Here is a 15,465-nt window from a genome sequence, read left to right on the forward strand (position 1 = left end):
TCAGATTTCAGATTTTATCCAAAAAACACAGTACTACACAGTATCTATATAGTCATGTAATCAAGAACGATATGTCGGATATTTCATATTCCACCCTAATTAGCTAACATTGGCTTTCAAAGTTTGCAGGAATGGTTGGTTTAAAGGACAACTTTGTTTTTTTTACAACAAGGGTTCATATTTTAGATAGTCATTAGAGAAAAGAAAAGATGAGAGTTAAAATGTTTTCATTTACTTTTTTCTATCGTTTTAGTGATTTTAACGATTTCGATTTGCATGCATGCCCCCAGGTTGGGGGGCATGAATGCAAGTGGCTAAATATGTATTTTAGATACAATAAGCCCATTCCCAAGATGCACCGCAATCTTTCATGGGCAGATGTGACTTATGGGGGCTGGTCTAAATCGTAACAAAAAATTTCCGGCTTATTGTAAAACAATAGAAAATGAATAGTAAATGAAAACATTTTAACACTCATCTTTTCTTTTCTCTCATTACAATCTAAAATATGATCCCTTGTTGTAAAAAAACAAAGTTGTCCTTTAAACCCAATCTACATGTGACATTATTTTGTGACATTAAGAACATAAATTACTTTTTACTTGTTAAAAGGTGTCACTTATATTAAACTTGGATCCCTCTAAATCATCCTCTTTTTGTCTTGTGTTTTTCAGGATCTCATGAGACAAAGAAGAATGGCTACAAAGCTGCTACAGTGTGTTTGGGTCTGCTGTGTGTAATCCTATTGGCTGGCACCATCTTTGTCCTGGTCAAATACAGACTAACCAGTGAGTGTCTTTCTATAATAAACATTAATATGTTGTATTTCAATCAGAAATAGAGTTAATGCTGCTGCTTAACAAGTTGTGTCCTATTTGGTTGATTTACTGTCAGAACAAAGTATGTAAAACTCAACTGTGTGTGTGTGTGTGTGTGTGTGTGTGTGTGTGTGTGTGTGTGTGTGTGTGTGTGTGTGTGTGTGTGTGTGTGTGTGTGTGTGTGTGTGTGTGTGTGTGTGTGTGTGTGTGTGTGTGTGTGTGTGTGTGTGTGTGTGTGTGTGTGTGCGTGCGTGCGTGCGTGCGTGCGTGCGTGCGTGCGTGTGTGTGTTGTAACATATTGTAGGCTACAGTGTGTGTTTCAGTAACCAGATGTTTTCTTTTTATCCAGGACTTTGTTAACAAGAACATGAACCAGGAGGCGTGGCTGGGTTTGACTGACAGAGAGAAGGAAGGAGAGTGGAAATGGGTCGATGGAAAACTTCTGATCTCACCAACGTAAGAACTTTACCTTACCTTTATTCTTATACTCTTCTTCATTTCAACTAACATTATAAGCACATTTCACAAATAGGTATTTCATCTTTCCAACTTTTTTCTTAATGGTAGGCCTATTAAATCTTATAATAAAAACACCAACCTACCACACTGTCACTATGACAATTGTACCTGTTGTATATTTTACTGTCCCATTCATTTGTATCTAATATCTAGAATATTATGTCTTGGTTAATGTAAATGTGTTGTAGGCCTAATGAATGAAATGTTCCTACTTCCAGGTACTGGGGCCCTGGTGAGCCTAATAACTCTGGAGAACAAGACTGTGTTGTGTCTTATAAAGGTCTCTGGTATGACAGACAATGCAGTAGCAGAACCCATTACCGTTGGATCTGTGAAAGAGCTATTTAGTGAAATGTATCAGTTAGCTGGTGTGTGGGTACAGCTATATGATTTGCTACTTCAGGACATATATACAACCGTTCCACATTTCAGATTTACAATGACTCTACCCACCCTCTTCACCCTTCATTTGAGCTGTTACCATCAGGCAGGAGGCTTAGAAGGGTTACAATACATTGTATATGTGCCAACTGCAGAGGACATCTTAAATAGGAAAATGTTTAAATAGCTCTACCACCTATGGGTTATTATGGGAATGCATTTTATATAGTGTTTTAATGCATTTGTGTATTCTATGTCATGTTGTTTTTATTGTTGCAGACTGACTGCCTAGATGTGTGCCAAAGACACATTTTCATTGTATGTTAAATTTAATGTACAATAACATTTTCTTTATCATTAAGATGCCAAATATTTGAACACATTGTATTTTCATGCTTTGTCAACATTGTTGTTGTTGAAATGTTGATGCCAATAAAGCCCTTTCAATTGATAAGAATTTAATTTAATTGAACTAAACTGAATTGAACAGTATGTGGTGATGCAGTGTGTAGAATCCTAAAGATCAGTGGTTCTCAACCTGTGGTACATGGACCACTGGTGGTAGTTGAGCACCCTCTGGTGGTACACAGAGGAGTCTCCCCAGAAACAAGACAAACTTACATAAGTAGAGTGAAATATTCATATTAAACTACAGGTAGATCTTCTGACAAAGCAGTTGGTTGAAATAGGCTCTCCAGCCGTGCTGAAATGAGCATGACATCACACCTAGACATTAATAGTAGATTAGAGAACAGATTAATCACATTATAAATATCATCAGTTGATTAGTCAGACTGACAGAGTCTCTGCAGCAGCAGCAGTGCTGTTGACACTTTTCATCTGGTGAGATGCAGTGTTGGAAGAAGTACTCTCATTTTGTACTTAAGTAAAAGTACCAATATCACAACAAATGATACAAGTCTGGCATTCAGAATTCACCAAAACAAGTAATTCACATATTCACATTAAAATATAGTAAAAGTAGCCTAAGCCTACTCATTATGAAGAATGTCCCATTTCACACGTTTCCAAACGCTTTGTCTACAAGCTCACAATGCATCGTTTTGCACAGCGTTGTGACTTGTGAGCTTGTAGATCAGCTATTTTCAAACAAATCAAGTATACATAGGGCTGAAGTGGTTAATGCATGTTTTGTAATGATAAGCAACATTTACAATATAACTAAATTAGTAAGTCCCCATAAAGATCAGTTTAACCCTATTATAGTCTGGGAGGATTTGCCTTGATACTGTACAGTACGCGGGCAGCAGGGGAAATCAAGAAAAGGAGACGGCATCCACTCGGGACGGAGCTGCTCAGATGAGCTTGGCCAGTTTCCCCCCTGAGATAGGCCTATAGCCTGGGATCGCGTCACATTTCGGGGTTTGATCCGGTCGGGAGCGGAAACCACTCTACGTCATGTTGTAGTCCTCAAAGGACTACAATTTGTCCGAAAAGATCAAACCGGATTCAATTTTAACACAAAATAATTCCCCTGCGCTCAAGGACATACTTTTAGTTTAGGGCCTACCTAATAAACCCCTTGATGTGGCGTTGTTTTGCTTTTGGAAAATGTGTTTGGTATATGCATCTTTTAGTCCAACTCATAGCGACTGGCAAGACTACACTAGTCTACTGGAGCATTTTAATAGGGATTGGGGAAACAAACAGGGTACCAAAACCAGAACCACTGCTCTATAGTACTTCACTGGAGATAACAGTCAGCACTAAAAGTCTAAATGAGCACTTATGTCATTTGTATTGTAACAAATTGACACATACTGTACACACTGGACGGACGGACGGATGGTCAGGGGGCAAAACATAGTCGACCTGGCGGAGACAATTAGATTACTCCTACATTTATTTTCCCAAACATCACACAAATCGGTACACATTATATCTTGCTCGGAGGAGCACTTTTTCTAGTTTTACTTTTTCCAACTTTTTTGCTGCTGATCTAATCAGGTCCACCTCATATGTGTAGCAGACTGCTGTGTCTATTGTCTTATATTGATAGCTGTGAATTCACCAATATCATTGCATAGGAAACGCTCACCACAGCAGTGTGTGGTGGGCTTTTCCTCTCCATACATTTGCTTACATTTCCTGTCACAAGTTCTCACAATGAGATATTTGCTCTATTATGTCTAGCCTCCTTAAATGCACGCATGTGCCTGATTGGGGCGGACCCAAGCACATTTGCATTCATAGAAGAAAGAGAGCTTTTTTTTAATGTCTACATAGGCTAATGTCTCTCATTTCTCTCTCTCTCTCACTGAAAGACAGTTGCTCTCCTCCCTGCTCTCCTCTAATTCAATACAAAGACTGTAGGCTATGGGTTGTTTAATTTTACCCCCTGATAAGTATGGTTTTAACAAGTCTTCAGAGTATTATGGATACTGATCTAAAAGACTAGCAAATAATAAATAATAAAGTCAGACAACATTCGCCCCCTCTCTCTCTCTCTCTTTGTTTCTGAGACCTGTGGTTGTGATGTGTGGTTTCAGAGCAGGACAAATACAGCTGTCTCATGCACGTCACGCCCATAAGTGTGAGTACGGGTTAGTCTTCCTCTTTTTGACTTCTGTTCTCTATCAAGTCGTACAGCGAGTGTAGTTTGAAGATGAACTAGAATGGCGGAGGATGTGTACGCCGTACCAGACCTGACCAAGAAGGTCAGATATAGAAGAGAGAGAGAACGGGAGACGGAGGACAGAGGAGAGAGAGAGGAGAGGGTAGTAGACATCTATGTCTCTGCAGACGACCTGGACCCTGACCCTGACCCTGATCCTGACCCTGACCCTGGCCCCCAGCAGGATGCTGTACAGCAGAACACAACACAACAGCAGCATGGAGGTAAAGTAAACACTACAATGATTAACTAACACATCTATGTTACAGATGAGCACTGGTATATTTGCTTTCTGACATACGGTACATTGTTATACATACAGTATGAAACCAACTATTTCAATATGGCACTATAACTGAATGCTGACAAAAGATTTTTAGCTTAAAGTGAAAGTTTATATGTATTTTAAGTCATGTTTGCAAAAGTCACTTGACTTGTGCTGCAGCCAATATTTGCTTCATAATGGCCTCACACAGGATATATTTTACTGAAGGAATGACCAACCAATCAGAGAGGACAGCCACTGTCCACATGAAAAGAAAAAAAAAACAAGACGTTATTCGCTGCCTTTAATTTAACATCTGAACTTATGCATGTGAGGAAACAACATAAAATACTATGAGGGCAGGGCATTCACATTGTATTGCATAGGGATAGGGTTAGTAATGGGAAAACCTTTGCTGTAATTTGGTTATGTATAAATCCATTATTATTATATGTGTATAGTATACCACATAACACCACTGCTGTTTTCTGGCCATTCTGAACAAAAAGACAAATTAGATTGAAAGAGGAAGTGCAAGACAGGGAAGATGTATAAGACAATGGAGTGACACCAGCCACGCTGTGCTGCTTGAAAACAGTGGCACTGATGAAAAGACAGGAGGCGGGGCTGAAGAAGCTATGTCTCATCAGGAGTGACAAGGAGGGACACGATCAGAAAGTGGTTCTCAACCTGTGGGTCGGGACCCCCAGCATGGTCCCCACATGATTTTAGGGGGGTCCAGTGGTGTGTTCTAGACTTTTTTTTAGGGCATACTATAATCTATGATCCGCGGGGCATACGCCAGATAATGCCTATCAAATACGCTACTTTGAAAGATTCACGAGGGCAGATGATATTCATATCTCCGACAGCAGACGCCGTATACGTGCGTTACAGGTAGAACACAGCACTGAGGGGGTCCCCACATGACAGGTCTTTTAAGAACTTTTTAATACATAAAAAAGAAAAAAAGAAAAAAATCACAAAAGACCATTACTGTATCAAAAGCAATCAACAGACTATAAAAATGTGGTCAATGCGAGGCGTTGTGAGCTTGTTGATTGGCCATTTATTTATATTTATTTATCTTTGGAACTGAGTCAAACTAAATATAAGGCCTCAACACTCTTATGTTTTTTCTTTTTTTTATGTAGGCCTACAGGCCTACTCTGACACCATGTAGTCCTCACCAGGCTGGCTGGCAAACTGGCAGACATGAGACTGATGGTGCAACACCTCTACCAGCCTCACCCTTAACACAGAGCCCCCCATGGCACCCTGTCTGTCTGTCCATGTGTCTGTGTGTCTGTGGACAGCTAATCTCTGGCACTGTTAGGCTGCTCACAGTGAAACAGTGAACACATTCCCTGGATGCCATGCAGAGCAGAACCTCTGGCCCAGATCAGATCAGCCTGTTATAGCACTATCACTGCCACCAGGAGGCAGACCTTTGCCAAATATATATTTTTGACAGTAATAATTAAGGCTCCCTGCACTGTGTACTGAGACCTCTGTTATACCCTGTACTCCCACCACCACTGTGTGTGGCCAGAAACCCTTCAGACACCATTGTTACGTTTGTTTTGGCGACAGTGGTGGGGCGGGACAAACAGACCCTTTATGAACATGGATAGATTTCACTCATAGAATTCCTTCCATTCAGAGTAAGATATCTTTCATCTTTACAATCAGTCTTAATGCCAGCTGCAACCTGCATGTATAACATGTATAAGAATCGATTAATAACTTTAAAATGTTATAATATTGATTTTGCAATGATATCAATGCAGAGGAAATGCCCACCACAGCAGTATGGTGGGCATTTCCGCTGACATTTGTTCACATTTCCTGTGACTGAGCTATTTGCTCCATTACGTCTATCCTCCTTAAAGCAGTTAAAGATATCCAGTAAGCTGCCAATCCTGCCATGCAGGCATAATACATAGCCAGGTTGCAAACACCTGCATTGCATTCATAGGAGAAAGTGTCCATTCTTATGCCTACATTATTTCATCATTTCTCTCTAAAGGCCATATCACACATAATGGTTGTGAGTATAGTTGCAACTTGCATGTTGCAAGGAGTTGCAGTGGTGTGGGCTGGCCTTAACTGAACCACAGCTGCTCTCATCCCTGTTCTCATTCAATACAAAGGCTTCCTCTTTTGACTTTTGTTCTCCGACAAGTTGTACAAGGAAAGTAGTTTGAAGATGAACTAGCATAGCGGAGGATGTGTACGCCGTACCAGACCTGACCAAGAAGGTCAGGTATAGAAGAGAGAGAGAACGGGAGACGGAGGACAGAGGAGAGAGAGAGAGGAGAGGGTAATAGACATCTATGCATCTGCAGACGACCCTCTTAACCCTGACCCTGGCACCCAGCAGGATGCTGTACAGCAGAACACAACACAACAGCAGCATGGAGGTAAAGTAAACACTACAATGATTAAATAACACATCTACACTAACTGATCAGTGTAAAACCTGGTATGCACACTCCCTAGGCCTAGAAGCCAAGGAAAAACCTTTGCCCTGCATTTTTCACATCTGCTTTTTATAACACCACCACCAGGAGGCCGACGTATGTAAAAAAAGAAGAAGAAAAAGAAAAGATATTACTCCTTCAGATTTGTTCCAAAAATCACACAAATCAGTACATGTCATGTGATCCAGACTGATATTCAATGTCTGATATTTCATATTCCATCCTAATTGGCTTACATTGGCTTCCAAAGTTTGCAGGATTGGTCCATTTTGAACAAAATGCCTCAAATTATAAACACAGTTTGTGATTTCCATGCATGCAATTTAGCACGCACATTCCCAATATAATAGGTCAAGGAACAAATACCACCCTTTTCACACTGGCCTGTTATAGCGTGATGTCAGTCAGTGATGTCGGGCATTGTTTCAGCATACGGCTGTTACCATGGCGGTACAATGTTAATTTTAGTGATGTCAGCATGCGGACAGACGGCGGATAAACATTCCATAAATGAATAGTTAGATGTGGTACTAAACTGACCAGCCGTTCAGATTTTACCATAAAGTGCAGCAATTTTAGGAATATATTCAGAGATTCAGGTACCCTATATAAATGGTAACATGTCATTAGGTCGAACATCCTTTGGATCGACCACCAAAACCTAACCTTAACCCTAACCTCAGTAAAACTATGCCTAAACCGTGACGCAGGTGATTATCTAACTTGCCGACACTCACGGGTGATTATCTAAACTGCCGACGCTGTTCGACCAAACGGAGTTGGACCTATAGGGCAGTCCCCATATAAATTCAAGGACCTTCTGTAAACTCAAGTTTAAGCACAAGTAAAACACAATACTGTCAAATACATTCCAGAACAATGGCCACCCATTAAAATGCGTAAATTGTTTTAATGCATATTTCTTTCTGTAATTTCTGTCAAATTAATCAGTTAAAGTCCCAGCCCTATTATTAACACATCTAAGGCTGTTACGCAATTTGTGTTTTCACTCACTGTGATGTCAGGGGAACCACACTAACTATCCCTTCAGGGGAATCACACCAACTATCCCTTTTATGCCCATATAGGACTTCATATGGGAATGCCCATATGGAGGCCACATCAGCCGCACATACTGTACCACACTAACACAATCCATATATGGCCAAGACAGATGGCCAAGACAGCTCATATCTGTGTGGCTGGTTCTACAGACAGGGATGTCCATGTATGGGCATAAAACGGATTGTATGTATGATGTTAGATTTCAGATTTTATCCAAAAAACACAGTACTACACAGTATCTATATAGTCATGTAATCAAGAACGATATGTCGGATATTTCATATTCCACCCTAATTAGCTAACATTGGCTTTCAAAGTTTGCAGGAATGGTTGGTTTAAAGGACAACTTTGTTTTTTTTACAACAAGGGTTCATATTTTAGATAGTCATTAGAGAAAAGAAAAGATGAGAGTTAAAATGTTTTCATTTACTTTTTTCTATCGTTTTAGTGATTTTAACGATTTCGATTTGCATGCATGCCCCCAGGTTGGGGGGCATGAATGCAAGTGGCTAAATATGTATTTTAGATACAATAAGCCCATTCCCAAGATGCACCGCAATCTTTCATGGGCAGATGTGACTTATGGGGGCTGGTCTAAATCGTAACAAAAAAATTTCCGGCTTATTGTAAAACAATAGAAAATGAATAGTAAATGAAAACATTTTAACACTTATCTTTTCTTTTCTCTCATTACAATCTAAAATATGATCCCTTGTTGTAAAAAAACAAAGTTGTCCTTTAAACCCAATCTACATGTGACATTATTTTGTGACATTAAGAACATAAATTACTTTTTACTTGTTAAAAGGTGTCACTTATATTAAACTTGGATCCCTCTAAATCATCCTCTTTTTGTCTTGTGTTTTTCAGGATCTCATGAGACAAAGAAGAATGGCTACAAAGCTGCTACAGTGTGTCTGGGTCTGCTGTGTGTAATCCTATTGGCTGGCACCATCTTTGTCCTGGTCAAATACAGACTAACCAGTGAGTGTCATTCTATAATAAACATTATTATGTTGTATTTCAATCAGAAATAGAGTTAATGCTGCTGCTTAACACGTTGTGTCCTATTTGGTTGATTTACTGTCAGAACAAAGTATGTAAAACTCATCAGTTTGTTTGATTCTCCTTCTTACAGATAATGACCTGGTCCAGATTACGTCCAGATACGACAACGCCACTGCACAGAAGGACCAGATCCATTCCAGTTACGACCAGATCCAGTCCAGTTATGACCAGCTACAGTCCAAATATGACAACCTGGTCCAGCTACAGTCCAGATTCAACAACACAACTGAACAGAAGGACCAGCTACAGTCCAGTTTTGACCATCTACTGTCCAGTTACAACATTGTCACTGGACAGAAGGACCAGATCCAGTCCAGTTATGATCAGCTACTGTCAAGTTACAACATCGTCACTGCAGAGAGAGATGAGCTGAAGAGAAGGCTCTGTGGTCAGTGAGACATATTCACATAACTGTTTTTATTCATTGTTATGACAAATCATGTTGTTCATCATTTGTCATTAAAGGGCAACTTTGTTTTTTTAGATTATAATTAGAGAAAAGAAACAAATAGTGTTGAAATGTTTTCATTTACTTCATTCTATAGTTTTAGCACGTTTAGTGTGCTAAAACATGGGGGCATGCGTGGGGGCATGTGTACAAGTGGCTAAATATGTCTTTTTAGACACAATAAGCCTGCAATTTCTTAATTGCTATTTACAGTAACCCCAAAAGTCACATCTGCCCATGAAAGATTGCAGTGCATCTTGGGAATGGGCTTATTCTGTGTAAAAAGACATATTTAGCCACTTGTACACATGCCCTCAGCCACTGAAATCTAAAAATGTAATAAAACAAAGTTGTCCTTTAATCTGAGCAAGTGTCTAACTTTATTATTTTGTTGTCAGAATCATGTGGGTGGAAGATATTTGGCAGTAGCTGTTATTACATCTCTACTCAGAATGAGTATACAACCTGGGAGGAGAGCCGGCGATTCTGTAAAGACAGACTATCTGACCTGATCATCATTAACAGCAAAGAAGAACAGGTAGAACACAAGATAGTGTGTGTGTGTGTGTGCGTGCGTGCGTGCGTGCGTGCGTGCGTGCGTGCGTGCGTGCGTGTGTGTTGTAACATATTGTAGGCTACAGTGTGTGTTTCAGTAACCAGATGTTTTCTTTTTATCCAGGACTTTGTTAACAAGAACATGAACCAGGAGGCGTGGCTGGGTTTGACTGACAGAGAGAAGGAAGGAGAGTGGAAATGGGTCGATGGAAAACTTCTGATCTCACCAACGTAAGAACTTTACCTTACCTTTATTCTTATACTCTTCTTCATTTCAACTAACATTATAAGCACATTTCACAAATAGGTATTTCATCTTTCCAACTTTTTTCTTAATGGTAGGCCTATTAAATCTTATAATAAAAAATACAACCTACCACACTGTCACTATGACAATTGTACCTGTTGTATATTTTACTGTACCATTCATTTGTATCTAATATCTAGAATATTATGTCTTGGTTAATGTAAATGTGTTGTAGGCCTAATGAATGAAATGTTCCTACTTCCAGGTACTGGAGCCCTGGTGAGCCTAATAACTCTGGAGAACAAGACTGTGTTGTGTCTTATAAAGGTCTCTGGTATGACAGACAATGCAGTAGCAGAACCCATTACCGTTGGATCTGTGAAAGAGCTATTTAGTGAAATGTATCAGTTAGCTGGTGTGTGGGTACAGCTATATGATTTGCTACTTCAGGACATATATACAACCGTTCCACATTTCAGATTTACAATGACTCTACCCACCCTCTTCACCCTTCATTTGAGCTGTTACCATCAGGTAGGAGGCTTAGAAGGGTTACAATACATTGTCTATGTGCCAACTGCAGAGGACATCTTAAATAGGAAAATGTTTAAATAGCTCTACCACCTATGGGTTATTATGGGAATGCATTTTATATAGTGTTTTAATGCATTTGTGTATTCTATGTCATGTTGTTTTTATTGTTGCAGACTGACTGCCTAGATGTGTGCCAAAGACACATTTTCCTTGTATGTTAAATTTAATGTACAATAACATTTTCTTTATCATTAAGATGCCAAATATTTGAACACATTGTATTTTCATGCTTTGTCAACATTGTTGTTGTTGAAATGTTGATGCCAATAAAGCCCTTTCAATTGATAAGAATTTAATTTAATTGAACTAAACTGAATTGAACAGTATGTGGTGATGCAGTGTGTAGAATCCTAAAGATCAGTGGTTCTCAACCTGTGGTACATGGACCACTGGTGGTAGTTGAGCACCCTCTGGTGTTACACAGAGGAGTCTCCCCAGAAACAAGACAAACTTACGTAATGTCACCTTAATAAACTAATGGCCTAAGTCATTTTTTCCGAAAATGGGTTTTTGGCCTTAATCACCTCCTGATGATGCTTGCCACCTCTGGTAAAAGCGCCTAAGTCCCAACTTAAAAGGCCTTCCTGTTACACCCTATTAACTCTCCCCACGCTTTGAACGTTAACGTTCGCCCCATTTTTTACAGAACCTCGATGCCAATACGGCGCTCGTTCGTTCGTTCGTCTGATGACTGTAAGCTGATGAGGGGTCGCGCGGCCGTGTACTGTAAACACATTTTCCGCGGTGATGGTGTAAAAAATCCATTATGCGTTAACATCAACGGAGACCATTTCACTTCCTTGTTGATTTCCTCTGGCCCGAAGGCTCTGTAGCCAGTGACTGGTCTGAATGTACGGCAACACATAACAGGCAAATTCACATTCATTCTCGCATGACGCCGCCCTCTGCTGCCTGGCAGACCAAAGTGCACTATTGCACAATCAAAAAAAAAAAAGAAAAAGAAAATGAAAAAAAGAAATGTCTATCTATCTACTATAACGTCGCAAAGGTAAGCCGCTTTTTGATGGCACCAGACCCAATAAATAAATAAATAATCTGGCAGTAGGAGAGCCTATGTCAAGACGAGACAAACTCGAGACTTAGGCCATTTTTTTTGCCTAAGTCAAAATAAAATGTGACTTAGGCCATTTTAACACACGTTTCAAAATGGTGTCTTCCAGGAGAAGAAACAAGAACATATCATTTCAAGATGTTATTTCCATGGTTTAGGCCTTGCCCCCTATTGGTTATAGCTTTTACTGTAATAAAGGTTAGCGTTGTATGTATACAAGGTTGCACACACTTAGCGAGCTGGAGGCACACTTAAAGTTTCTTAGAAATGTTCTTTTCTAGTTGCCCTCACAGACTACTAGGGGCCCTTAAAGACTTCGAGTTGCCCTCACAGACTACTAGGGGCCCTCAAAGACTTCTAGTGGGCCCTCACAGACTACAAGGGGCCCTCAGAGACTTCTAGTGGGCCCTCACAGACTACTATAGTTGCCCTCACAGACTACTAGGGGCCCTCACAGACTTCTAGTGGGCCCTCACAGACTACTATAGTTGCCCTCACAGACTACTAAGGGCCCTCACAGACTACTAGGGGCACTCACAGACTACTAGGGGCCTTCACAGACTTCTAGTGGGCCCTCACAGACTACTAGGGGCCCTCACAGACTTCTAGTGGGCCCTCAGAGACTACTAGGGACCCTCAACGACTTCTAGTGGGCCCTCACAGACTACTAGGGGCCCTCACAGACTTCTAGTGGGCCCTCACAGACTACTAGTGGCCCTCAACGACTTCTAGTGGGCCCTCACAGACTACTAGGGGCCCTCACAGACTTCTAGTGGGCCCTCACAGACTACTAGTTGCCCTCACAGACTACTAGGGGCCCTCACAGACTTCTAGTTGGCCCTCACAGACTACTAGGGGCCCTCACAGACTTCTAGGGGCCCTCACAGACTTCTAGTTGGCCCTCACAGACTACTAGGGGCCCTTACAGACTTCTAGTAGGCCCTCACAGACTACTAGGGGCCCTCACAGACTTCTAGTGGGCCCTCACAGACTACTAGTTGTTCTCACAGACTACTAGGGGCCCTCACAGACTTCTAGTTGGCCCTCACAGACTACTAGGGGCCCTCACAGACTTTTAGGGGCCCTCACAGACTTCTAGTTGGCCCTTACAGACTTCTAGTAGGCCCTCACAGACTACTAGGGGCCCTCACAGACTTCTAGTGGGCCCTCACAGACTACTAGTTGTTCTCACAGACTACTAGGGGCCCTCACAGACGTCTAGTTGGCCTTCACAGACTTCTAGTGGGCCCTCACAGACTACTAGAGGCCCTCACAGACTACTAGAGGCCCTCACAGACTACTAGGGGCCCTCACAGACTTTTAGTGGGCCCTCACAGACTACTAGTTGCCCTCAAAGACTACTAGGGGCCCTCACAGACTACTAGTTGCCCTCAAAGACTACTAGGTTCCCTCACAGACTTCTAGTAGGCCCTCACAGACTACTAGGGGCCCTCACAGACTACTAGTTGCCCTCACAGACTACTAAGGGCCCTCACAGACTTCTAGTGGGCCCTCACAGAGTACTAGGGGCCCTCACAGACTTCTAGTTGGCCCTCACAGACTTTTAGTGGGCCCTCACAGACTACTAGGGGCCCTCACAGACTTCTAGTGGGCCCTCACAGACTACTAGTTGCCCTCAAAGACTACTAGGGGCCCTCACAGACTTCTAGTGAGCCCTCAGAGACTACTAGTTGCCCTCAAAGACTACTAGGGGCCCTCACAGACTTCTAGTTGGCCCTCACAGACTTTTAGTGGGCCCTCACAGACTACTAGGGGCCCTCACAGACTACTAGGGGCCCTCACAGACTTCTAGTGGGCCCTCACAGACTACTAGTTGCCCTCAAAGACTACTAGGGGCCCTCAAAGACTACTAGGATCCCTCACAGACTTCTAGTGGGCTCTCACAGACTACTAGGGGCCCTCACAGACTTCTAGTGGGCTCTCACAGACTACTAGGGGCCCTCACAGACTACTAGTTGCCCTCACAGACTACTAGGGGCCCTCACAGACTTCTAGTGGCCCCTCACAGACTACTAGTTGCCCTCACAGACTACTAGGGGCCCTCACAGACTTCTAGTTGGCCCTCACAGACTTCTAGTGGGCCCTCACAGACTACTAGGGGCCCTCACAGACTACTAGGGGCCCTCACAGACTTCTAGTGGGCCCGCATAGACTACTAGTTGCCCTAAAAGACTACTAGGGGCCCTCACAGACTTCTAGTGGGCCCTCACAGACTTCTAGTGGGCCCTCACAGACTACTAGGGGCCCTCACAGACTTCTAGTGGGCCCTCACAGACTTCTAGTGGGCCCTCACAGACTACTAGGGGCCCTCACAGACTTCTAGTGGGCCCTCACAGACTTCTAGTGGGCCCTCACAGACTACTAGGGGCCCTCAGAGACTTCTAGTGGGCCCTCATAGACTACTAGTTGCCCTAAAAGACTACTAGGGGCCCTCTCAGACTTCTAGTGGGCCCTCACAGACTTCTAGTGGGCCCTCACAGACTACTAGGGGCACTCACAGACTTCTAGTGGGCCCTCACAGACTACTAGGGGCCCTCACATACTTCTAGTGGGCCCTTACAGACTACTAGGGGCACTCACAGACTTTTAGTTGGCCCTCACAGACTACTAGGGGCCCTCACATACTTCTAGTGGGCCCTCACAGACTACTAGGGGCCCTCAGAGACTTCTAGTGGGACCTCACAGACTACTAGGGGCCCTCACAGACAAAAACATTTTGCCTAAGTCACTTACTGCAGAAATAATTTGGCCTAAATAAGGTTTATAATTGCCTAAGTTAAAATGGTATGTTCAGATATTGGCCTAAGTCATTTTATCCTTACATGTTACATGATTGACATACACCTTTATTTGTATCTCAATAGTCATATTTTTTCATGTTTTTTGGAATTGAAATAATTAAGAAATATAATATATTCTACATTTGGCACAGTTTTTTGTGTCTCCTGAAAACCTTGAAAAAATGAGTGCAGTGTTGGAAGAAGTACTCTCATTTTGTACTTAAGTAAAAGTACCAATATCACAACAAATGATACAAGTCTGGCATTCAGAATTCACCAAAACAAGTAATTCACATATTCACATTAAAATATAGTAAAAGTAGCCTAAGCCTACTCATTATGAAGAATGTCCCATTTCACACGTTTCCAAACGCTTTGTCTACAAGCTCACAATGCATCGTTTTGCACAGCGTTGTGACTTGTGAGCTTGTAGATCAGCTATTTTCAAACAAATCAAGTATACATAGGGCTGAAGTGGTTAATGCATGTTTTGTAATGATAAGCATCATTTACA

The sequence above is a fragment of the Nannobrachium achirus genome (genome assembly GCF_963921795.1).
Source record: "Nannobrachium achirus genome assembly, chromosome: 3".
NCBI classification, from domain to species: Eukaryota; Metazoa; Chordata; class Actinopteri; order Myctophiformes; family Myctophidae; genus Nannobrachium; species Nannobrachium achirus.